The sequence below is a fragment of the Protopterus annectens genome, chromosome 8.part0 (assembly GCF_019279795.1).
Source record: "Protopterus annectens isolate FY-2018-M chromosome 8.part0, PAN1.0, whole genome shotgun sequence".
In the NCBI taxonomy this organism is placed as follows: Eukaryota; Metazoa; Chordata; order Ceratodontiformes; family Protopteridae; genus Protopterus; species Protopterus annectens.
The window spans coordinates 652,883,017-652,907,167 of NC_056741.1; positions in this window are offsets into that span (position 1 = coordinate 652,883,017).

Below are 24,151 nucleotides of genomic sequence, written 5' to 3' on the forward strand. Positions count from 1 at the left end.
GGAATTTACTTGCATGTATTAACCACCATATAAATAACATTGCAACTAATATTTTCAAGTAGCCATGAACTTTCAAACACACAAAGAACAGCTGTTGACCAGTTTCTGTACCAGAGATCACTCAAGACAAGTACAGTGACTCTTTGGACTGATCTATGTCTGGAACATAGAATAATGACAATCCAGGGCAAGGCTATCTTTGAGATGGGCAGAGTGATATATCATATCTTTTCCATCAATCACCCACATCTCCTCAGGCCATGCCACTTTGAATCAAACCAAAGCAGCTGTGGCCTGAAATAACCTGTCAAACATGTAAGAGGTCTAGGTGTCTAAAGCAGTTGCAAGTAACCTGTGATAGACCTCCATCATGTCACTGGTATCTCTGGCACTGCAACCTTGAGGACTCAGATGCTTAAAGTAATCACATTATTTGGCATGAGAAGATTAAAAGGAGAAGATAAAAGTCCGGCACTGAAGCAGACCTATGTCAGGGGATTCTGCCTTTATTATATCAATATTGAAACAATGAAGGGAATGTTTACACCAAGCCATGTTCCTTCAAAACTAAATCCAATGTATGGCAATGAAGATGGGCAGCAGAGGTAATGCTTAGTAATGCTGGTAATCCTGAGCAAAGCTAAATCCTTTCATTATGCAGAGGAATTATTTTACAGATACCAGTGACTCCTCATCAGTCTTAATTGTGAGGTTGCCTAATGCTAGCCAACTAAGTGAGATCAACTCAGAGGGCACAAAAAGATCTAATGTCCTCACACTACAGGATGAATGGTAGATAAGAAAGTGCCCACAACTTGCTCCTGTTACTGTGGGTAATTCAGAAGAGATAGTAACCTTGGCAACCACTTTTTTTTTCAGATCAATAATTCTGTGATAAAAAAAAAATCCCAACCCCTTACTAGTTCTGCTTTGTTCTGTGGTACTCTGTACTATAAAAGCCCAGGGGTATTAAAGCCACAAAAAGTGGATCAAAGCTAGTGTTCAACTAGGTCTCCATTATAAAGCCAGAGCAGTTTCTTGCAGCAAATTGACTAAGATCTCTAGCTTATTATGTATCAACTGGTATTAAAATTCAGACTCCTAGCTGGAGCTATAGGGGTGCATATCCCACCAGAGTACCCCAGGTGACAAAAGGGAACTGTGGATACCTTATATACTGCATACAATAATATATGCCCATAAGGCTTCACCCCACAGCAGACAAGGCTGTGTACTGGCACCAGCTGTAGGTCACACTCTATATCCCCACCATTGAGAAAAAAACATGAAATAGATCTGAATCTTTTTAGTAATCCAAACTTCATGCATAGCCTTAAGGTATGATATGGAAGTCCACCAGGAGTAAAAAGACAAAGAGATGGAAATAAATTCCTGCTACAGATGTAACAATAATCATTGCTAAGACTGATGAATAATAAATTAAAAAATACTCAGGAAGCAGTAAAGAAAATAAAAGTAAAATAGAAATAAAATATGAAGACTGGGTTAAAATGAATTATGAAGACATAGGTAGTTGGATATTAACTAAAAGACATGTAGTCAACACACTCAGAAACAAAACATGAGATAAGATTATTAGTAGAAAACACTTCACTCACAGTCTGAAATCTTTCTGTGATGCTAGATGACTAAAACAGAATCCCTACAGTAGGTTCATATGTGTATACTATGCTAATGACCACTAGGGTGCTTATAAGCCTACACATGCAACCCAAATGTGACCCACAAATTTGATTTATACAGGGGGTGATTTACTGACTGCTTTTGTCCATCAGAGGCATAGGGGCCAGACCAGGGGTGAATTTCTGGTTACCCATCCATCGGTCCAAGTTGCACTTAAATAGGAAAGAATACTAATTCACGTGGATGGGGAGTCTGTTCCAGCAAATGGGAATTGGCTGAGAAACATATCGGTCTCTTCAACATGTCTTACTTATGACAAAGACAAAGTTTAGGTCTTTAATCTAGTAGTTCTGATCATTCCTCTCAACCTCATAGAGCAAGAAATGTGGAAAAAGCAATAAATAAAAGTTGGACAAAGGCCCAAAGTAGGAATAATTTTTAAATATTGCTCTTGCAATCTTAGAAAGTTGATAGAACAACAGATTAGCATTAACAAAAGTTTTCTAAAGGATATGAAGTCTGAAACTCAAATGTCTGTCATTATTTTCTGACTTTAATCTTTAATGATTTGCCACTAATTTGCCAGAAAACCCCAGTTTTATGAAAAAATGAACCAAAATATGAGGCAAAAATCTGGACATTCTGTGAAAATCTGTACAGTTGAGCGGTATGGTTCTGATATTGTTTGTTTTGCAGATATGCAAAAGGTTCATCAAAACAGGGTCCAGTGATACTTTGTATGTCAGGTAAAGATCACCTCTCAGATGTCTGTATGATACTGAGGAAAGAGACAGGGCTGTGAGGTGATCAGCATAGGACATTGTGTTTACTTCCTGTATTATTTTTGCAAGGGGCCTTTGTGGATGTTCCATTTGCTGCATGTGTCTGGTCAGTGACATACTGAAGGGGGGCATTATACTCTATGATGAGTCTAATGAGGACCAAATACAGTGGTATGATGACCCCTCTGGACTTAGATGCTGTGCCTTTACCTGTAAGTTAAGCAATATAAAGATTTTTTTCTACCTTGCTCATATATTGGCTGAAGGCTAGGTTGCTATCTATACGAGTTCCTTAATCCCCAACTAGTGAATCAACTTTTAGGGGAGTTTTATTGCTGACCCTTTTGCATTTCTTGGTACTGAGTTTTAAGCCATAGCTTTGGCACCAAGCGTTTGTCTGTGTTAGACCTTCCTGAAAGGTATTCTCATCTTTGTGGGATTCAATGACTGCTTCCAATTTGCAATCATCTGCAAGCTTGGTTAGCCAGAGGCCTCTGACAATGGCTTTGACATCCGAGAAGTAGATGCCAAACAGAAGTGGGCCTATCACAGAGCTCTGGAGGACCTGGGGAGCCAATCTCTTTGTAGAGGTGGCCTCAACAATTCTAATTCTTGGTCCTGTCAGTGGCCTTCCTTTGGCAAAGGCAAACTGGGATGGATCCAGTGTCTGAATGTCTCCTATGTTCCTGTTGATAATTTCCATGATAATACTTCCCTTGGCTTTACAAATAAGACTAGTGTATAGACAGAACAGGTCTGTAGTTTCCAGGATCTGTTGAAGATCCTCCCTTATGAAGGGAAATGACCATCCCAGTCCTCCACTGATGTGGCATAAAGCTTGTTTTAAGACTATAGTTAAATAATGACTCTAGGGGTCCTGAAAGGTCATATTTTACACTGTTTAGGAGATATCCTGGGATGTTACTGTGGCCCATTTAGGCCATGCTCCTGGCTTTAACGAGTGTGGCCAGTACATGCTCCCTAGTTATTGTTGTAGGGGTTATGTTTGAGGGTATTTTTAGGGGATGGTTGGGGTGAGATGGGGGTAAAGCTGCAACTGAATTTGTCTGATTATATGATCACTATATCACCAAGCTTGGTGAGTGTATTACCATTAACCACCAGTTCAGCACATTGCTGTGTGCTGCCCTTGACATTTCTAACATAGCTGAGGAAGGCCTTATGGTTATCTTTCACCTGGAAGGCTATCCTAAAATGAAAGTTGTCTTTGCTTAACCTAATTAGTGGTCTTAATGCCTATTTAATTTGATGAGAGTGTTTTTATTTTTATGGCAATTACCCTTCCTGATTTTTACCATATTTTTTTTCCTTTTGTTGTATATCCTGTTTAGTTTGGGATGTCACCAAGGTGATTTCCTTTCTGGCTAGTTCTGGGCTTACATCTGGCAAGTACAGTAGCCTCTACATAGTCATTGACATGATTGTACAGAGTTTCTGAGAGCAATTCAGCATAGGCTGATTTGTTCTCAGGGTTTGGAGAGGCATTGAATTTTGACAAACCATCATTTAATGAAAGGTAATTTGCTTTGTAATAGTTCCTAACTGTTACTGGTTTTAATGGAATTACAGAGCTGATTTTGATTTCAAAGAAGACAGCTTTATAGTTGGACCAGGACATTGAGGGGTGGTGCAGCATTTTTCCACATTTGTGAGTATGTGGTCCAGTATGTTGGAGCCTTTAGTGGGCCTATTCACTATTTGGTAAAGGGTGCTTGTATTTACGAAGTCTAAGAATCTCTGTGCCTATACATTTAAGTCTGTGTAGGATTCCCAATCTATGCAGTGGAAATTAAACTTTCCCATGAGTAGCATGTTAGGTTGGATGCTAAGTGTCTTCACTAGGTCCAGGCATGCATCGTGACCTTCTTAAGGTATGGAGAGTGAGCTATAACAGTCTAGGATATGGTATGGGATTTTGTACATGGCGAGCTGCAGTTATGGAACTGCAGCACATCATCCTGTTTGACCACCCTAGAGGTATGCTTGTTACTGATGCATATCAAGATACCTACACCTCTAATCCTTGTCTATACAGCTACTGGTCTTAAAGTGTGGAAGGCACTGAAACCTTGTACTGCCGGGGTACTCTCTGTTGCCTTAAGCTATGACTTGGTAATTACACAGATGTCTATATTCTCAAGTGTCAGGGGGGGGCATGGAGGGACTGTAGTGTTTTATTTAGGCTCCTAGAATTTAGAGGTAACACCTTGAGGTTCAGCTGAACTGGTTTTGATAAGGGTTCATGAAGTAATAAGCATTGTTTATTAGCATAAAAAAACAGGGAAAATTCAAATACATTGTAATATTTAAAATTGTATGAAATAATATGTCCTGTTTAGGGAAAGTGAATGCACTTGAGAAAACTGAGCTTTAACAAATTGGTGGGTCAAGTCTTTGAACAAACCATCCCAGTCACAGTTTTCAAATGGAGTTAACACCAAAAAATGGACCAGGGTGAGAACAAGACATAATTTTAGGTCCATCACTAAAAAATGGCAGTAAATTCAGAACGTGAATATAAAGTCAAGACAAAAATAATCTATAAAGCTAATTACCATAAGCTAGTGGGAGCTCTGGTTGTTAAATAAAATGGAAGATTTTGATCAGGTCTCCAAGCATAACCAATATAATATGTATTTAAGGCACATATGTGACAAAATTCAACTAGAGAACAGAACAAAGCAAAGGAGGTTAATCTTGATATCCATAATGAAAATACACAACATAGAGGATCATGATAGCTTTGAAGATTGTAACTTACTTATTATGTGTTCAAGACAAGGATGCTAAGGAATTCACCTTGAGAACAAAACTAGAGAGGTAAATCTTGGCATCCATGTTGGAAACACTTAATACAAAGTCACAATCAGAGATCCGATCATAATTCTTTGTAGTGCATGGAGATTTAACTTCACCATGTACTACAAATTAGTCAAAATTAATATGTAAAAAAAATACAGAATGTGTTTTGTGTTGGCTTTAAAGCTGGTAAAGCAGTGGAGGAAGTGGTTCACTAGAGGTGGTTACTGACTTGAAACTGTAGTTTTATTGTCCGTTTTGGGTCTATTCCTGCTTCTTTCCAGCCCCTGCTATCAAGCACGCTTTAACGTGCTTTCGCGCGATTTAGTGTGGAGTTGCCACTAGAGCAGCATCGGGCAGCGCCAGTTAAACAAGGTTAAACTCTTTCTGGCTCCAGAAAGTCTGTTCTTCAATTTTTCCCTTAGAACTGCTCTGTTAGGAACCTAAACAGTTTACACCTTCACTAAAAAGTGCAGCAGTTGTTCCAAATAGCTTTTTCTTCTCAAAAAGCTCAGCACTTGTCTTATAAGCATATCCCTTGTCTTATAAGAATTCTCTTTGCAGGTCAAGCACTCCTATATTATACAAATCTCTCACTAGCAAAACCCCCAGGAGTGCCCACTTCCCTGCTAAGCCCACTACTTTTCTGTCTCATACCAACTCATAATTCTTTCTAGCATGTCGAAGGGTCAGATGCTGGCATCCTCTCCTGCCCAGTTGGTGAATCTGGGAATTCTGAGACAATGTTACAATTGCCTCATGTACACGGACAACCCTCTCCTCCTCCCACGTAACACTAACACTTGTGAGAGATGCAGCTATTTAGCCAGACTGGAGGCTGAGCTCTCTCAACTCAGGACTGGCAAGACCAGGCAGGAGGAGAAGACAACTACACACACCACAATACCAGTCTCACATAACTCAACCACACCACTGAATCAAACACATAAACACACTAAGACATACTCGGAGACTCTGAGTAAAAATTTACCTAAACAGCAGAGGCCTCCAATGCAGACACCCAAGCAACTGCAAACTCAATACACCACACAAACAACACATAAACAACAAAATCAGTGTGCAAAGCAGTCACTGCCCTTAAGGCCAAATACAACACCAAACATACTTGTCATAGGTGACTCCATAGTCAGACACACTGACGTCCCGCTCACCAGACTGAGTAAGGAGAAGGTCACAGTAAGCTGCCTGTCGGGCGCTAGAATCCACCACATAACGCAAGCACTCAGGTCTCTCAACAGCAGGTACAAGTACGACTCAGTCATTGTCCACGCTGGTGTCAACGACCTGAGACGTACCTCCTTGGACTACATGAAAAGAGACATTGAGGAGCTCTCTGATTATGTAGCCCAGGCAGGTATGACCCTGACCCTGAGCAGTATCCTACCTTCACCTAGAATGATGCCACAATACAGTGATAAGATGATCAGCTTTAATAATTGGCTTAAATTCTGGTGTCATTCAAAGGGGATCCAATGTCTGTCTGCCTGGGATGACATGCTGGACAAGCCACGCTGCTTCGCAAGGGACGGCTTGCACCTGTCACCCCTAGGCCTCCGGATATTGGCAAAGGCTCTTGCCACCCCCATAGTGCCTTTTTTAGGCAAGGCTCAAATTCTAAACCTACCACCCTAGAACACAAAAAAAGGAAAAAACTAAGGGTAATGCTGCTCAATGCCAGAAGTCTCAATCTCAAGATGCACGCACTCGAGGCCCTTCTCAGTATGGAGAACATCGATGTCTGTGCTGTGACAGAAACCTGGTTCAAGGCTACTGAGAGCACCCCAGCACTATCAGGTTTCACCTCATATCATGCGTTCCGGCCCCAAAATCCGGACAACACCAAGAAAGGAAGGGGGGTGTCCATATTCATAAAGGACACCCACACCTCAAGGTTGGTGGCAACGCATGATGCATCGGAGACCATCCAGGTGCAATTAACCATAGGCAAGACTGCTCTGCAATTTGTAGCATGTTACAGGCCACCCTCTCAAACTCAGGAACCTCACATGGCCTTCCTGAAAACATTGGAGGGGATAAATGTATCTCCAAACATCATCATACTAGGTGACTTCAACTACCCTAATATAGACTGGGAACACTACTCAAGCCCAAACACTCTAGCCCAAAGGTTCCTGGTGTTCATAAACTCAAATGCCATGGAACAACTAGTCACCATCCCCACAAGAGGAGAAAACATACTTGATCTCATCATCACGAACATGGGATCACAATGTTCAACACCGGAAGTATACCCCTCACTGGTGAGATCAGATCATAAATAATCTCGCTGGAGGTCCTCATCCCACCCCCACCTGAAATAAAAAAGACCACAGTGAAAAACTTCTCAAAAGCCAACTTCACACTTCTTAAAACTAGTGTGGTCTCCTTTAAGGCCCCTGAGCCAGTGGTAAACATTACTCAAACCGCTGAATCACTTACAAATGCCTTCTACCAGCACCTACAGGACTGCATGGATCAGGCAATCCCAAACAAAACTAAGACTCTTTGTACCAAAGGCAAGTGTCCAGTCTGGTGGACCCCAGCCATAAACAAGCTCTACAACAAAAGGAGTAAGCTACTACAAGATAGAGCAAAATCCTTGAAAGGTAAGACACCTTTGATCATTATAAGTAAAAAACTAAGAGCTCTCATAAAATCATCCAAGGCAAATTTTGAGAGAAAAATCGCCAAGGACTCAAAAGACAATCATAAGGCCTTCTTTAGCTATGTTAGAAACCTAGGAGGAAACTCCCAGATATGCTCAGAATTAGTTCAAAATTATGTGAAGATTACTGAACCTACACACATTGCCAACATACTGGCTGACAGGTTCAGTGCAAACTTCTCCCCCCCCCAAAAGGAGAAATATCTATACCAGAGGATTGTAGCCCCCCAAACATCTCCAACGCCCAGGTGAGAACTGCTCTCTCAAAGGCAAAAAACACAGCATCCATGGGACCGGATGGTGTCCCCGGCTGTGTGCTCCACTAACTCAATGAGGAATTAAACCCGCAGTTAGGACAGCTGTTTAATCTTAGCCTCACCTCAGGATATGTACCCAAGGAGTGGCGCACGGCGACTGTGGTCCCACTTCACAAGGGCGGTGCCTCCACCGACCCTGGAAATTACCATCCCATTAGCTTGGCAAGCCTTATCTGCAAAGCCATGGAGAGGATCATAATGGAACTCATAAATAAAGACATAGGGAACTTGCAGACTTTGGATCCAACCCAGTTTGGCTTTGTCAAAGACAGATCATGCCTTTTAAACTTGGTTGACTTTTTTGAGACAGTCACCAAGGCCATTGATGAGGGAAAGGCAGTCCATACAGCCTACCTCGACCTGGCAAAGGCCTTCGACACAATACCCCACTCAGGTATCATCGAAAAACTCATCAGCTTGAATGTAAACCCATACATCACAAGATGGGTTGCAAACTGGCTAAGTGACAGAACCCACAGGGTCAGAGTTGTTGGAGCCATGTCAGACTCAAAGCCTGTCACAAGTGGTGTCCCACAGGGCTCAGTCCTGGGTCCACTCTTGTTCGGCATCTACTTTTCTGAAGTACAAGCAAACACAGGAGGGTTATGGCTGACAAAGTTTGCAGATGACTGCAAACTGGGCGCCATAGTCGAAAACACATCTGACACAGATATCCTTCAGAAGGGCCTCACAGAGACGGATAACTGGTGCCAGAGCCATGGCCTAAAGTTAAACGCCAAGAAATGCATAGTCATACCCTTCGGGAAAAACAAGGTTACCCCTAGCTACCATATAGGTGGCAATCCACTGAGCACAGAAGAAGTCATCAGGGATCTGGGGACCCAGGTTGACAGTAGCCTTTCGTTTGACACTCATGTTGCTAAAGTAGTTAGGAAAACCTTCTACATTGCCCACCTGATCATGAAGGGATTCACATCTAGATCAAGGGAGGTCATCGCCCCCCTGTACTCATCACTCATTAGACCTATGATTGAGTACAATGCCCCATTCGGAATGTATCTGACCCAACACCTGCAGCAGCTGGAAAGGCCACAAAAGTTCCTCACCAAAAGGATAAAGGGTCTCAAAAATATGTCTTATGCTGCCCGACTGAAAGAACTCCAGCTCTATTCAGTCTCATACCGCTTGCTCAGAGGTGACCTGTGCCTGACATATAAGGCCATGTCAAACCCAGATTTGATGAATATGCTTCACCTCAAAAAATCTAGATCCCACAGAACCACAAGGGCGGGAGACTTAAACCTTGACACGGTTATTAATAGAACATGCTGGAGGGACAGATTCATCACCCAGAGACTCCCTATGCTGTGGAACAAAATCCCGGTACATGTGAGGCAGAGCACCTCGCTGGCCTTGTTCAAGAGGAATCTTGACCAATGGATGGGAGATCGCAGATATACCCCAGGGATTACTTCAGTGTCGCTGCTTGACAGAGGCACAGCAAAATAATAGGCATAGTTTTATTCAAACTAAAGGGGTGGCGAAAGCCACATAACTATGGGCTAGGCTTATAAATGCCCTTGGGCAGATAGCCTAGTATGAACCTATGAACCTATGAACCTATGAACTTCCTTATGTATTCTCTGTGTACTTCAAAATGCCCTGTGTAGTTTAGCAGACAGCAGGTAAAAAACACGAGCGGAAACAAAACCTTGTCTACCTGCTGCTGTGTTTACTGGTCAGCGCTGTCTGCTTTTAGGGTAGACTGGACCTTAACTTAACAGTGCATAGATGGTGCTTAACAACTTCGTTGTTAAGGTTGAGTCACATGCTATAGCAGTGCTGAACCAGGCTGTAATTTAACTAATATTTGAGCATAATCATGGCACTCCATGCACTACAAGTTTGAATGGAAGACCTGATCATAATTCTTTCTATTATGTGAAGCTTTATCTGCCCCAATATGTTACTAGTTAGAGGGAAATAAAAGTGTGGACATGAAGTTTTTTTTTTTTCATTTAGACCTGACAGTTGTAACAAGATAGGAACTGCCACACAGACAGCCAACAGCTTTGAAAGCTGTCAGATATCTCACCCTGCCACACTTTTTTTTTGTCTGGCAGCACAAATTGTGTTACACTTTTAAAGCTGTCAAATTTTTGTCACTGTAGTTCTGTGGAGAATGCTGCATGTACAGCAGATAGTGTGAGACCTGATCATAACACTTTTCAAAGGTGCAAAACACAGAGGGTAATGATCAGACCTCCATTTGTAACTGAGTTACGTGTTCAAGACATGGATGCCAAGATCACATATAATAAGCGGTTATGATCGGGGAGACCCAATCATCGCTGTTTGTAGTGCACAAAGTTTTATCTACTCCTTGAACAATCAGATATAAAAAAAGCCAAAGCGGTTTACTGACTTTGAAAGAGAATAAAGCACTTAACAAGTGGTGTTACAAAGACAGCATGTAAGGAAAAAATCATGCCCTGATTTAAATAAGTTACTTACATGGACATAGGAGTAAAGACATGCAGGGACTAGAGTGAAGGAATATCCCTTCCCATATACCCAACTCTAACAGCATGTAGGGGTGTGTAACATTTGTTGCACATCTTTGACAGCACTGTTACAGTCAGGTCTCATGTTAGAGTAAAGAGTAACAGATTCATCATTTTCCAGATTTTGGAGCATAATCACAGCACTCCAAGTTGTTATGCATCTTTGAAAGATGTTATAATTGGGTATTAGAGCAGAGGAGTACATAATTACATTATCCTTTTGATGATATAAGAGTACAATTAGCATGCATTATATACTATATAGTAATTCTGAAAAATAATAACTGCTATATGTCAGTTACTGCTCATCAGTTATTTTTCTTAACGCATAAAACATGATATAGAAAATATAAAGGAAATGGTTTAATGAAGTATCTTACTAGACTGATTATAAAATTTAAGAACTTGGGTTTCTGCTAGAAATGCTTTATTTTAAATTAAGAGAGACATTAAGGATAGATTCAACCTCAATAAAAAAACAACAATTAAAAAAGGAAAAATAAACTACAGATGCTGATGTACTTTCAGTGACTGAGTTCTCTAATTTGTGCTGGTGCTGTACATCTTGAATGGAGTGCTTTGTTTACACTACAAGAAGTGCCATCTTGGAATAAGGATTAAAGTATAGTTTCATGTAGAAACATGAAATACAAACAAGAAGTGTTACTTGGTTTTGTAACACATTAACACCAGCTCCAAAACATCTCAGGTAATTAAAGCGTTTATGATTGCAGTCCTTGTAGTAAGCAGTAAGTTGCACAATACTGATTTCTTTCCTTTCAGTGAGTGCCGTACTCGCCAACTTTACTTTTTGCAAGTATGACGTCCTGCAGTTTGCATGTTGGACTTTTGGACTTTTATGTATAGTGAGAATGACTATTTATGTGTTGTGATTTTAGTGGATAGATTACTGCAGTTGTTTGCAGAATGGGTTATTTATGATTGGAAATGTGCAAATATTATTTGAGGATGCATTCTGGTTATTTAGAAGTTACAGAACGTGTTCCTTGAACAAATACATATTTTTGCATTTCTTCCCACTTACAGATCAGACTGAGTCATTCTATTATAATCATTTGGAATGTTGTTTGCAGACTGGCCAGGGAAATCAGATTTGGTACTAAGTGTAGCAATGAGGTGAAATGCTGTATCATTGTGGGTCATGTTATCTGGTATCTGCTCTCAAAGTGTTAAAGCTATGACTACCTAACATAATCTGTCATGTAACCCCAAGTTTCATTTCCAGTTACATGCTGTTTCACTTAGAACATGCATTTCTACTAGATCAATACTCTTGTGTTGTCACCAAATTGAAACACTTGTGCTGAGAGATTCATAGCAGTTAACAAATCAATAAAGCTAGATTAAAATAAGCTTTCACTGGGCTCCAGTTTCTATTATTACAGTCAGAAAAGCAAAGATCTGCAGTGTGTCTTTCTGACACATTAATATGCCTTGTTTATTTTCCCTTTGATAAATGGGCATCATTCCATATACATTCAGTTATCAACAAGTAGCTTTATGCTTCCCTATCTTAAACATTTAGGTTACTCTTGCTTTACACTTGCTTTCTATTAATTAATTATATTTACTATTTGGTAACAGGGTAGGTGAGTTAGTCTAATGACACTTTTTCAGTCATAATCCAAAAGTATAGAAACAATAGCAAACAACATACATAATCATAATATTAATAATATTTACACTCTAGTACAGCAATCTGTTCTCTTAGATGTAGTCTGTCAGCACTTAATCCGCTCAATTGTACTTTCAATCTGTTGTGTTACTACAAACAAAGCAGTTGCCATTCCTGGCACAGATGTAAGTGCAGTACACTCAAAGTTTCTTTTAAAAAGATCATAGGAGATTACTAGGCTAATGGCCCTGGGACCCTTACAAGCCTAGCCAAGAGTTTATCCCCAAAAAAGAAACCTCAGTCAGCACCTGTCACCCCTGTCAATGAGGGACACAGGTGGGACCCCTGGGACAAATTTGTGGTTTCCCATCCACTAATCAAGGTTGCATTTGAAGAAGGTCAGCGAGGTACTCTGTTTGACATGTATGGGAAGTCTACTTCAGAGACAGGGCAGCCTCTGGGAGACAAACCTGTCTCTCCAGCAGGTTTTGTTGATGTCGCATAATAGACTTAGGCCTTTTGAGTGGGTAATGTGCAGAGGAATCAGACTTACGGATATGGAATATCTCTAGTAGGGCAGGTTCTGATATTGCCTTGTAGGTGAGACACAAATCACCTCAGAGCAATCTGTATGATACCGAGTAGAGTGATAGTGATTTGAGCCTGTCCACATAGGATAGGTGTTAGAGGAAATGGAGTCTCTTTGTGAGGTATTTCTGTGGCCTTTCCATTTGGTGCAGATATTTGGAGAGGTACATACCAAACGGGGCATTATACTCAATTATTGGCCTAATGACAGAGGGGTACAGGGAGGTAATAACCTCCTTTTTTCTGGATACAATCCCTTTACTTATGAGATGGACCAAGCAAAAGGCTTTTCTGACCACTGCTGCTACATGATGGTCGAATGTGAGATTGTTGTCATCCTGAGTACGTGGGTCTCTCACCACAGGTTGTGTGCTTATGGGGTTGCCGTTGATGTGTTAATCAGTGTAGGGGTCATGTTTTTGCTGAATGGTATGATAATACATTTTTTGCATATAACTTAAGGCCATGACTTTGGCACCAGTCATTTGTTGCTGTGAGACCCTCTTGCAGTATATTAACGTCATTTGGGGAGTCAGTCACAGCACCCAACTTACTGTCATGTGCAAACTTGGTCAGCCACAGGCCTTTTGTCTTTGGCTGGACCTCTGAGAAGTAGATGCCAAACAGCAAGGGTCCCAGGACAGATCCCTGGGGAACACCACTAGTGACAGGTCTGCTGTTGGAGGTGGAGGCACCTATTTTGAACTTGTGATGTCCAACTTTTTCATGCAGTTACAGCTAAGATCACAGCAACATGTATTAATTTCCTGTTATCTATGTAACTAGTTGGCAGATTGTTTATTATCAACATTACATTTTGAATATTGTATCGTAAAAGTGTTGTTTGTTTATATGCTACATGTTCTACACAACCAAATAAACTGTTAAAAGCAGTTGTTTGAAGGTACACATTGTACTTCATTGCTATCTTTCTGCCTCAGTGTAGATCATTATTTGCAGCGCTTGGTGACATCTTCATTCTTCAGTATTTGCTTCTGCTAAAAATGTCATGGCTTGGGTAAAAGCAGTGACAAAGGAGTTCCTATTATGTTGTTGAATGTTCAGGTTCTCAAACACCTAAATGTCGACATCTAAACATTGAATGCTGAAAACTGCAACCGGCCAATTATGTGAATTTTTCCCAGGGAAAAAGTTTGCTTGACCATCATCTGGGATTTACCCTTTTCCCCGAAGTAGACTGATCTCGGAGTTGGGATATTTATTTTGGGAGGGTTGGGAGGCACAGCACTCCACATCACGGGGTGTGGTGGGTGAAGCCCCCCCAATTGATTAGGGTTTTAAACTATGTTTTTTTGTTGTTGAGCAAGCAAATTTTTTCACTGGGAAAAAAATCACGTAATTTGCTGGTCGTGGTTTTGAGCATTTGACATTTAGGTGTCGATGTTTAGGCGTTCGACAACCTAAGTGTTCGACATTCTAATATAGACCCGTGACAAAGGGAGAGGGTATCATGTGCAAAGATGAGACATATGTGACCCCTGAATGACCTCTGGGTTTCAAACATGACAGAAGCAGGCTGCTCTGAATAACTCAAAAAGCATAGACCTGAAGGTGTAGGAGTTAATAGTTACTCATCTGTATGCTCTGAAATTTAAATCAATATCTTGCAAGATTTTCTGACTTGTTTGTGTAGATACTTCATGCCCTGTTTATATTCTCAGTGTCTCAAGTTTGATTAATGGTTGTGGGTGATGATAATGGTGGTTAGGAGGTGTTGAAACTAGTAGCTAAGACCAGATAATTGATCTGGGGAAATGGTACAAGCAGATCCCTGAAAGAGCTCTTCTTCACAGATGTCAGGTGATTTATGACTCTCAGCTCATAGAAGGGCATGCACACCAAGGCAAGGGGTCATCTCTCCACGCAGTCTCTCCAGAATTAGTCAGCAGTCCCAGATCTTGCTTACTAGAGCCTGAATAAAGTCATGTCTCTCTTCTTGTTGTACAGAATGGCTATCAGAACTTATTTGAGTGACCCAATTGCTTTTCTTCACTGTTTCGTCAAACTCTTCCCATGCTCAAGCTTCTCAGGTAAACCACTACCATCCCAGCTTTCATGGCTTCCTAGTACCTCTTAGTTGAATCAGTAGAGAAGTCTATGAGCATTGCTTAGAAAGCTACTTTATTCAACTTGACACTTTGCCTCACTGTTGTTTGCCACTGGGCCCTAAGGTTATTTTAGTATGAAGAATCTTCACCTTCCATATGCAGCTCCTTGCTTCTACCAAATCAGCTGAGAATTAGATCATAATCCATTTGGAGTCAATGGTCTTAGACTAACTGGGAAAATAGCAGAGGTTTTCTCTAGAAGCATTTTAACTCATCTGACACATAAAAGGCTTTGATAGACATTGAGAAGTGTCCTTCACTTAAGTCTGTCATATATTCCTGGCTGATTTTCCCTTTTCCAGATCCAATTCATAAGCAAATGTTGACCAGCTAAATATTTTTCCCATGGTTCACCTAACTGCCCAAACATTTAAAACTTACCTCTCATGACGTAACTATGAACTCTATTGTTGGCCATTGGCTCAAAGTGCTTTTGGTACCTGGTAAACTTATGAGTCTTCTTATATTTGAACATGGACATTGTAATGGACAATCCAAATATATAATTTGAATAGATGTCCAATGTAGCTTTTACTTGGCTCCAGAGCCAGCCTAAATACTGTTTGCAGTTATTGGGTGCATAAGCAAAAATAAATATCAGAGTTTTCCTGTTTGCAACTCCCAGCTTCTTTGAAGTGTCCTTATCATCTTTGGAAAACCTACACAGCTCTCCTCCTGGGCTGTAGTACCCCTCATGAACAGTAACGACAGAACAGTGCAGAGAACAGCACTGAATGTGAAATGTGACTCCAAAGTTTTATGCAGCGTATAACAGTAAATGCACCTACACTTAGGCAGTACTTTTCCACATTTTGCAGTAGCATAGGCTCCATGTGAGTTGAATGGTTTTACATCTCTAAAACCAGTTTCCACTGCCATGGACTAAGCTATCCTAATTTGTCCTGGTGTTTCTTGTAACTTGACTGGCACTACACCCAGCCACTACCCTTTACCTTACAGGGAAAATATGATGTAGTAGCTACAAACAGCTCTCCTTGGCTGAACCTGGTCAGGTTTTATCTGCATCTCAGATACCAATTAGTCATCAGAAATGCCCACCAGTCAAAGTCCTCCTAACATCAAAAAGGATCCAAACAACATAGCATTAAGGTACACTACGAACATCTACTCCTTCATCAAAACATAGTGGTGATTAATGGGGAATGCTGGCTGCTAATAGATACAAATTGTACTGTGCAGTACTTGACATGACAAACTATATGGCCTCTGGACCTCATGCCTCATAATTGCCAGTGAACCAGGAACAAGAGAAAAATGGCAGATTTCCACCAGTGAGAAATTCCAGTAATGTTAGCTAAATGAATGACTTGTAAACTAGAACACTGTTCTAACACACACATATACTAATAATAAAACCTTACTACACCAGTTCACTGTCTTGGTATATGACACTCATCATCATCATCATCAACATCATCATCATCATCGTCGTCATCATGATGATCATCATCATCATCGTCGTTATCATCATCATCATCATCATTGTCATCATCATCATCAACATAATCTGCCAGCTATCAGATATTCATGGGTATATTATTAATTGTACTGTAGTACATGAAGTTTGCCATTATGCTCTAAAATCAGGAAAAAGATAATCTTGTTTAGTGCTTTCCTGGTGTTCAACCTGATTTTAACAGCGCTTGCAGGTGTTTAACAAAAGATTATAAATGACATCCAAGTACTATTACAATTGAGTCTTACTCTAGGGACTAACAGTGGACAGTGTCGTCTAAGAAACAACAGTGCCAGAAGATAAAATAACTTTTAAAAGCTGTTAGAACTTCACTCTGCCACACTCACAAACAGAAAGTATGGCAGAATGAAGTATCTAACAGCCTTTAAAGCTGTTAGTTTTACACAAGAATGCTTAGTTTCTGCCTGCTGTCTATACCTCTCAACTTCCCTGATTTCACCTTACATTTTTGCCTCATTCTTTCTAAACATTTTAATTTTCTGGTAACTCACTGAGGATTACTATCAGTCAGTAACAGCAGGCATAAAGAGGTTCACAATTCTTACTGTTCAGAAAAGGCATGTTGATGCAAAACCTGACATTCTATTAACTTTTTAAGAAAATCTGAAAAATATTTTAAAACTGTGTCTGATTTTGATCTCTTATCTCCTGCCACTATTTTTGTATTTTTCCAGAATTCTTTAGCAAAGAAGTTGAGAGGTCTGCTGCCAGTCTATCTGATAGTATTAAGCCCATATGGTAAACTGCTTCATATTCCTACACTTTAACTTGCAGTACATGGAGTAGGTAAAGCTCCATGCACTACAAAAAAATTATCAGGTTAGCAATCATAACCTTTTATTATGTGCTCTTGACAGGAATGCCAATATTTCCCTCTTGAGCTTTGTTTTGGAGGTGAATTTCTTGACACCCATGTCTTGAAGACACAAGGAGTAGGTTATGATTGGAAACCCAATCGTAATCATTTACCATACTAGATGAATGATCATCTATGCAAGTTGGGTGTAATCAGGTGATCTAACTATGTAAATGTGCACTGACCTTCAACTTTCATCCACAGTAATAACGGTAACAGACTTGCACAGAATTTGTGAGCCATATCTATAAACTTACCTTGTATTATATACAATGCTATTAAGAGATGTTTACTAACAAATAAAGAGTGCTTCTTCTATGATACATAAATAGGTCAATTGCAGTTTATTAACTAGTTAATTAATTTCCATTTCTTGACTAGGAAAGTCCAACTGGGCATCAAATAACCCATTTACAGCAGAAGACTGGAGAGAAAAACTCTAAAGAACATCAAACATTTGTATATAAATACAAGAGAAAAATATTACAAACAATTTGTAGAATTTATTTCATAACAAATGCTAACACAGTAAATTGTTTTCTGTATGCATAAATAATAAAATTTTGTCAAGTTGTAAATTCTTTCTGAATGGGCCAGGGACACAAAGTTTCAATTATTTGTGATTAGCCTAGGGGAAAAAAAAAAAGAAAATATATATATATATATATATATATATATATATATATTGCCAATAACAATACAGTAGTCAGTTGTTGTGTAAACAAACTGAACTTTTCACATTTTCTAATCATCTGATCACAACCTGATAGAAAGACTGATCACAACAGAGCTACTGACAGCTGTCTTGAGACAATATTTATATAAGATAAACAACAACAATAAAGAGTTCATCAGCAGCCTCCAAGGTAGTATTATAAATAAAGCTGTGTCATGTCTTTGTCTTAGCTTTAGGGCTGTTGTTTAATTCTGTCCTCCTCTCATGAAATTTGAATTTTCTTCTCCATGTTTGAATGTGTTTCTCCAAGTACTTCTTGTTCCTCTTCCCATCCAAACCATACTAATTGATTAGCTATTCTAAACAATAATATATATATATATATATATATATATATATATATATATATATATATATATCATGTGATTCCTGACAAGGATATGAGGCAGCCAGGTTCAAGTTCCATTTTTTTAGAGATTTCTTCATACACAGAGATGATGGTATATTTAAGTAGTAGGGGTGGCAGGGTATAATCCCCCATATCCAGTTATTTATTTCTCTTAGTTATTTCACTTCCAGTGCTGTTGACATTTAAGTGAGTTTACTCTTTTATGATCATATTTGATGGTTGATCACAAATGAGTCAAACTATTTGTACCGAACATACTTTTCCCATTCCCTCCCTTTGATAAGATATGTAAAAATTAGCTAACATATTCCTTGAACTCAGATCTGATATAGTCAAATGCCAGTTACATTTTTAAGATATTTTATTATGAAGAAAAACCTCGGATGTTGATTTGGGTTTGCACATCTTAGACTAAACGTCTTCACACGTTCCAGTGCCTTTTTGTGTAGTATAAAACAAATGTCAGAATGGAAACCTGTGACTGATGAAAAACTGATAAATTACCTTGCTGAAACTAATGTTTCTTTCTCAAATCAGTATTTTGAATAACATTACATCACCATTTGCATTTTACAGCTAAGTACTGCTTTATGCATTAATGGTGTTAAAATTCCTGATGATTTTTTTTATTAGCAAATAAGTACCTGCCTGATTTTCTGCAAACTTATTCTGCATAGAAAGTACTGACAGTTGTTTTTCGTTTTTGCTGCTTAAAATAGGGCAGTATTGGTGATTGTTTGTTGCTGAAACGTGTATGTTTCAGTTAATATCTCAACATCAAATGATATATAAAACTATTTCCTGAACAGGTTTTCTCATGAAACATTTTCTTGGATTAATCTATGCAGATAAAAATTAAATGATTTTTTAATGGAAATATCAAATACTGCATTTAGCTTGTTTTGTATTATCTGTCCCTTTGAACACAGGTAAATTGATCTTCATAGAAGCATTTTTTGATATATTATAGAACTTATGCACAGTTGCACTTTTAGTTAGGTTTTGTATATCAGCAAAGTCTCAGTAATTGTTTCTGATGTCGTCACTAAAATCATCCTTTTTGTGTATCATTTCTAGTTACCAAAATAATGCTGCAGGTTCTGGTTAAAGTACAATTATTAATTAATGTTGTTTTATGGTTCATTTTGTTCACTAGTTGGAGTTAAGTGTTGCTTTTCTTTGTAAAGGTGCTTGAGCAAATGTGACAGTAAGTCTTTTTGTAGGTGAGACTGAACATCAGGGAAATAGCTGTGTGGTTCCTCACTGTCGTAGTGTCTGAGAAGGTGCAATGTTCTTTGTTTTAGTGAGTCTGTATACATTTAGTGTTTCTATTTGCATATGCACCTACTTGCCACACAAGTGCAGAGCATTGTGATAATATGTACGATTGCTGTTTGATGCACTGATCTGTAGCTGAATGCAAGGGCACTCTTTAATGCACAAGTCCTCCACCAGATGTGAGTTACAATTATATCCAAAGATGGTTTTGTGTGATTGTCAGCTGACTGTTAAATGCAGAGCTTTCATTCCTTGTTTTCTTTTCTATTTCCGTGCTTATACATACTTTGGAAAAGATTTTGGAACTAAACAATCAAATCTGATTGCAATACTTAATTATATAAATAAAATGTAGTTCTGTAAAACACTCTCAAAAAGAAGATGCTTTCCCAGTACATCTGCAAGTTCAATATGTTTCTTTGCACTGTTTAGTGTCTAGCTTTCATCAGCAGCTCAGTTAATATTACTCAGAGGCAGGAATGTGAAAACCTGTATTATCATACAAAATATCTATTGCCTGCCATTCAAAAACTTTATATGATATAACTTTCTGAATGCAATGAAGGATTATTGCCTTAATTTTTACATGTTGACTGACATGTGCTTTCTTATGTTATTGACTTCTTCTTTTGGCTTTTCCCGGTTAGGGAATCGCCACAGTGGAACTCCGGACCACTAATGATTGGCAGTAGATTTTTTTATGGGTGCTGAGGTGCCAGCTTGATGCCCAACCTTCAACAAAGGCACGCTCATTCTACGCATGTCTTTCAAATGCCACTCGACTGTGAGGAGGCCATGCAGACTCCACATAGAAGGCGCTCCAGCCGAGAATCAAATGGGAGAACCTCTTGCTGTGAGGCAACAATGCTACCGCTGCACCACCGCAGCTTCCTATGTTATTGACTACATATCTGCATGGTTCCATTACAAGCCATCATTCAGCGCTGGCAAATGCTTGTTTATTCTGCAACTTTTCTTTTTTGCAGTTAAGTCAATTAGCTATGTTTCAAGAAGTGATTCTGGGAATTAATGTTGCTTTAAATGTTGTTTTAGCAAATGGAGCTAAAAATATTTAATTAATTTATTTGTAGGAATGCTAGATGGCTGTTGAGTGTGTGTGTGTGTGTGTGTGTGTGTGTGTGTGTGTGTGTGTGTGTGTGTGTGTGTGTGTGTGTGTGTGTGTGTGTGTGTGTGTGTGTGTGTGAGTGTGTGTGTGTGTGTGTGTGTGTGTGTGTGTGTGTGTTTGTGTATGTGTGTGTGTGTGTGTGTGTGTGTGTGTGTGTGTGTGTGTGTGTGTGTGTGTGTGTGTGTGCGTGTGTGTGTGTTACTGATTTGCAAATAAAATGTGTACTTTTTATTAAAGGAAAGCTTGTGAAAGTAGGCAGAAAGCAGCTAAGTAGAATTGCACAATGATATTTTGATAATATGGATGACAGCCCTTATTTAACATTACTACTTGGCAAGATTACTGATTTTTCTATAAATTGCTATATCACTAAGAACTATGCTTTAAAATTGTAGCTGATACGTAAATGGAGTTTTTGCTTTAAAATGCTTGAATTTCTTCAGATTTGTGAAAGCACAGATCTGGCGGTTTTGTTACGACACTTGAGGAGCAGCTAAGTGTTAAAGGTACCACATTTGTCTGTAAAGCAGCACTGAAGACTGTTTTTGAACAGAAGTCCACATATAAATGGAAAGTATACCTCAATAAGCCTTGCTGTTGCTCTTACATTTTACATGCAAATGACATTCTTTATATAGAACCTGACCCTCTGTATTTTACATTTTTATACCTTAAACATTAACAAGTTTTATTGCAAATCTTTGTGTTATCAACTCATTTTTCAAGGTAAGCTTGGCAACAGCAGGAGTAAAACCTCTCAAATGCGCATTACATTTTAAACTTAAAAATTAGAATGGACTATTTCTGTCAGTAGAACTAAGGACATTAATGCACTTGCTCATCAGACAAAGTACATACCTTGATTTTTACTTTTTTTCAAGGATAGAAAACTGTTATTAAGTTGTTCCTTAACTATTACAGCAGATTTAAATCTTTTTCAGTTGCATTAGGAGCTTGTTTATTTAGTAGATGTACACTGCTGCTTGTTCTAATGAAAAACTAATTCAGTAATGCTTTTTGTTAATACTTTGCCAATCATTGTGACATGGGTTTCTCTCTATGTCAATCCTGTTCACATTATATAAGGGTTGATGTCTTCAATTCATGTAAAATGCTTGAATGATTGCCAGTAATATTTTCCTTCTCCTCCTTACTACAGCATTCTTTAGCATTTTACCTACAGGACTACCAACTGCCTTACTTATTCCCCTAAGGGTGGGCTAACACTGAATTTGAGAACATCCTGGGGGTTTGGTTGACTACTTTTCTAGGTTGAAGGAGTTTCTGTTTATGACCTACCTCTTCCCAGTTTGGCTGATTCCATCTGAGAGTTGTTCCTCAGGAAGCTATTAACCAAAAATAAATACTAGTAGTTCCTCACAAATGCTTCCAAATTTGAGTCCCGCCAATATGTTTACATCTCTAATAGTTCGAATAGAAGTAAAAATGTACTACAGATTATAGAAGAAAGTTACTCCTTAAAGTCTGCACACTAATTAGATAAATTTTGATTTGAGTGTGAATGTGCTGCAGTAGTTACTACATTGTTTGATATCTTTATAACATAAAACATTCTGCAATTAATTTATTTGATCACTTTCTTTAGTGTGTTTAAGAATACCATTTGCATTAATATAGTGCTTGTGCTTAAATTTGACCTCTAGTTCTACAGTTCTGTATACTCTTAGAAGCCAAGATCAACCAAAGTAAAATACATTACATAATTGCCAGTTCAGCAAAATAATAACGTGCTTTAACTCCAACTGATGATTTAGGCTTTAAACGGCAGCATGAGTATTTCTCATTTTACACAGACACATAATATTCTCTGACAAAGTGTTCTGATACTATTTTTGAAACAAATACATTTTTTATTACTTTGAGCAGGTGTAATAGAAGTTGTTGGTATGCTTTAGAAAGTGCTGAATGTACTATGCTGAACATGTTCTGTCTCCAGGCAGTAACAAATATTTATGTCTTTAGCACTCTGATGGTTCTAGTTTGTAATTTGAATATCCTTTCAAGTTTCACAGTCATTTTTCTACTGCTGCAACAAAGCTTAAAACTCAGATTTGTTCTTGCCCTTTTGTTTGTTTTTATAAGCTTGGCTTCTCTAATTATAATGGGCATCTTAATTTTCTCTTCTTCAAGACATCCTGCAGGTCATCCTTGTATTTTTAAATGCCTTGGTACATTAATAATGCCTTGATGTCAGTCTTTATTACATGAGTTTCTGTTTTATAAATCTCTTTCTTGATGACATATATGGGGCTGATTTTATTTTCTGTAGTTTACCTAAACAGTTTGCTAGCAAGCTGTACAGTATGATTTTCGGTGTTCAGATTTTCAGATATCCTAATCACAACTCTAGAATGTGGGGCTCAGTCTTGACTTCTGATCAAACTCTATGTGAAGTTTGTATATTGCCACTGTGTCTGTGTGGGTTTGCTGCAAGCATGAAGGCTTCTTTCTATCTCTGGAAAATATGCAACTAAATTGTTAATAAATGTATGCAATGCACTTATTCTTTATCTTTGCTCCAGTTTGTTGTTGAAATGGGTCATTTATCCAGTCTACTTGTGTGGTTAAATAATTGTAAATAAATAACATGGTTTTCTTAAGATATATATTTATTAAATACAACAATGTGCAAGAACTGTTGAATTCCTACAGTCTTATACACTGCTGGTTCTGAAACTTATTGGGAAATAAAATAAACCTAAATAAAATAAGTATTCATAGATGTGTCTCAGAAAAATAATGCATTACAGTGAATCATTTCTAAGTATTCTATATATTAAACAGCAATGTCAGCCCCTAAGTTGAACTCACCAAACTAGCTGCACTACAGAAGTGGAATTAGATATGTGCTCTGTGTCGAATGACCTTGCATATCAGCCTGCTACAGCTCACTATTAGCAGTCTTCTTGGGAGTATTGGGGTTGGTAAGTGTCTCTCCCTCCTTCTCACTTCAGTCAGTCTAGTCACTTCACACACTGATCCCTCATCTCTGTCAGTTATTTTTGATCCCCTCATTCCCTTTTACTGAGATTTATTTACCCTCCCTTTCTTGCAAATTCTTCATCATTTGCCAACTATCTCTTCTTCCTCATACAACTATCAGAGGCGGATTTAGGGCTTGGCACAGGGGCGCGTACCCTCCCCTTTTAAAAACTACAAT